Genomic DNA, 2,716 nt, shown 5'->3' with positions numbered 1-2,716 from the left:
CTATGCCACCCACTGTGCTGGTTAGAGCTCACTGCAGAGTATGAGAAATATCACTGAACCCTCAAAGGCAATGTTCAGTGTAAACCATTGACTTTAGTGACAAAGTCCTTTATAGTGAGCTCTTTTAGACAACATTCGGCATCTGTTGCAGTAAAAGAGTGATAAACTCTGCCAGAGTGCGTAGTTCCACAGCCACACTTTAGATTCCCGGCACCTTGCTGCTGATGGCATCCACTCCATCAGGACAAAGTTCTCTATTGGTTTATCGTTATTATAACTGTTCTTTGTCTGGCACTGTTCCATCTTTGCACTTGTGTGTGTGTGTGTGTGTTTAATAAGTTTAAGATAACCAGCATAGAGAACATTAGAGACCATTGTGAGATCTGGAAAAATGTAAAGTCAAAGTAGGCGAGATCTAAACACCAGCAATGGCTTTATTTAAACAGTACCTTTCATATGCTGCAGTTCAGCAAACAAAACACCAGCTAATAAAAACTTAAAAATGAATAAAGAATAAAAGCAAAATGACAACTAAACACAAAGGTTGCATATAATAAAAGATCTAAGTGAAATAAACTGAAGCACTAGAAATTAGATATTTGTGTAAAAATAATATATATATTATGACAAAAATCATGGGTTCAAAGGACATCAGGTAAGATTTGGCATTTTTCTTCCACGGTATGGAAGCAAATTTGTCTTACCAGACTTTGAATAAATATTTTATGACAAAAGACCATGGGGTCAATGGACATTGTGTAATATTTTGTATTTTTCCTACAGGGCCCCCTACAGCTGCAGTGTGTTATTTAATTTCACAGCACTGTCCTGAAACCATGTCATATCCTCACCTTCACTATTCACCTATTTATTCACTGTTTAGCTCACAACAACAAAATATATCAGTAAAATAATTAATAAAAATGACAATTATGACAATTTTCATGAATCCAAAGCAGTCTTACAAAAATAGTACAAAGAACAAAGATCTCCAAAAGACAGAAGAGAAAGTACAGAACAGCACAGAACAGTGGTGAGAATAGGGATCCAGGCAGTGAGCAGCATCAGACGATGGGGTTAAAACAGACTTGTTACATTTACACTCACTGTAACAGTCACAGGGCAATGGAGAGGGGTTCGCTTTGTTGATATTACCAGCTACTCACTACTAGCCACACTCCATTGTTCAATATTACCTTGGGCTAACAGCAGTGTTACAGACTGCTAAATGGACACAGACTCCCTCGATGTTAGTGGCTGCTAACTGCAGATTTCCCCTTGGGCATAAAATGTGGTTTAAAACTTTTTGCAGTCCTCATAAGAGGTATCCACTCTGGTTACAAAAGTTGCATAATGCAGTTTCTACAGTGCTGATGCCACAGTAGCAGTAACAAAGGTTCTGTTCTCTCCCTATTACAGGTCAGTGGGTGATGTTGAAGCTGTTATTTGAAGTTAGAAATGCTACCTTGTGAAATAAAATATACAGAGATAACAGATGATGTATCAGATGATTCTGAAGATGTATCAGACCACATTAAACAGTGATTCCTAAAGGTTAGAAACAGGACAAAACACCAGGCTGACTAAGACTTCCTTCAGTTTGTTCTTGGTGAGTTGGTGATGATCTGAAACTGATGTTGTGTTAAACTGACCGTTGATGTCCATTAAGAAAATAATCCTCCCAAACACTGCTCCCTGTTTGTAACGCTTTTCTGTGTTGGTCGTTGCTGGCTCCTCCTACCAATGCATTATGGGTTCTGTGGAGATTGTTGAATGCCATTATTTTTTAGAAATCTGAAAGAAACACACCACACACACACACACACACACACACACACACAATTTGATACAAGAACAAAGAAAACACACACGTTCCAGTAAAAGCTCCATAGAAGAGGAAGCAGAAGCTGTTCAGATGGTGGTGAAGGAGACTCCACAGTGGAGACTGCTGTGTCTTAAAGAGCTACTAAACAGTCCTCAGTAGAAGAGGATTGACTCACTGCTAGATTCTCGTAGTCTGGAAAGCAGGACTGAGGATCCAGAGCTGTGTACGGATCATCAGAAGAACTGGAATGGACAGTCTGTTTGAGGGAGAGACAGAATGAAGCAGAGGAGGAGACATGAAGACGTTTGAGGTGTGTAGGAGTTCTTCATGAATCTGAATGAAGTGTGTTTCTGACTCTTACTGCAGCTCCGCTACACATATCAGAGGACCTAGGAATGGGGTCAGGAGCTGTAAATGTGTTGTCCTCAGCCTTAGGGTCATAGTTCTGGAAAGAGGAGTGTTAGAGAAAATAAGCAGTTTGAGCAGAATGACTCTTGGATTTTGGCACTGGATTCAAGAGATAACTCTTTACTGACATACAAGTACATTGTAGTGGAGTATGGACCAGATCAAGAAATGAAAAGTTTAAGACTCTCCACTCTGATAAGGATTTTCAGAACAGAACCCCACATTCCACAGAATGTGTGTGTGCTGAAAGACACTGCACCCCCCCACACACACACACAAACTCACGCACACACATATGTCTTCAACCCAAGGACTAAGCAGAACACACTCCAGTGACCCCAGGATGAATGAATCACCACCTCCAACCCAGATGACTACTCCCCTCTTCTTCAGGAATGCAAAGAAAAGGAGAACCCAGTTTATGACGCTTTTAAGCTGAGGAGATCAAACAAAGTTTTGGAGACCAGGATTAAAGAACCCCAG

General features: G+C 40.3%; 1 long non-coding RNA gene across 1 annotated transcript; it reads right to left on the bottom strand.

Moving 5' to 3' along the window:
- Positions 1 to 542: 542 nt before the first annotated feature.
- LOC136686739 (uncharacterized) lies at positions 543 to 2,409 on the bottom strand. The gene is made up of 3 exons (XR_010800370.1): positions 2,187 to 2,409; positions 2,001 to 2,081; positions 543 to 1,794 (listed from the first exon to the last, which is right to left on the bottom strand). It is a non-coding gene; the product is annotated as an uncharacterized lncRNA (long non-coding RNA).
- Positions 2,410 to 2,716: the final 307 nt, after the last annotated feature.

The sequence above is a fragment of the Hoplias malabaricus genome, chromosome 2 (assembly GCF_029633855.1).
Source record: "Hoplias malabaricus isolate fHopMal1 chromosome 2, fHopMal1.hap1, whole genome shotgun sequence".
Taxonomy (NCBI): Eukaryota; Metazoa; Chordata; class Actinopteri; order Characiformes; family Erythrinidae; genus Hoplias; species Hoplias malabaricus.
This window is presented reverse-complemented; position numbering and strand designations above follow the sequence as displayed.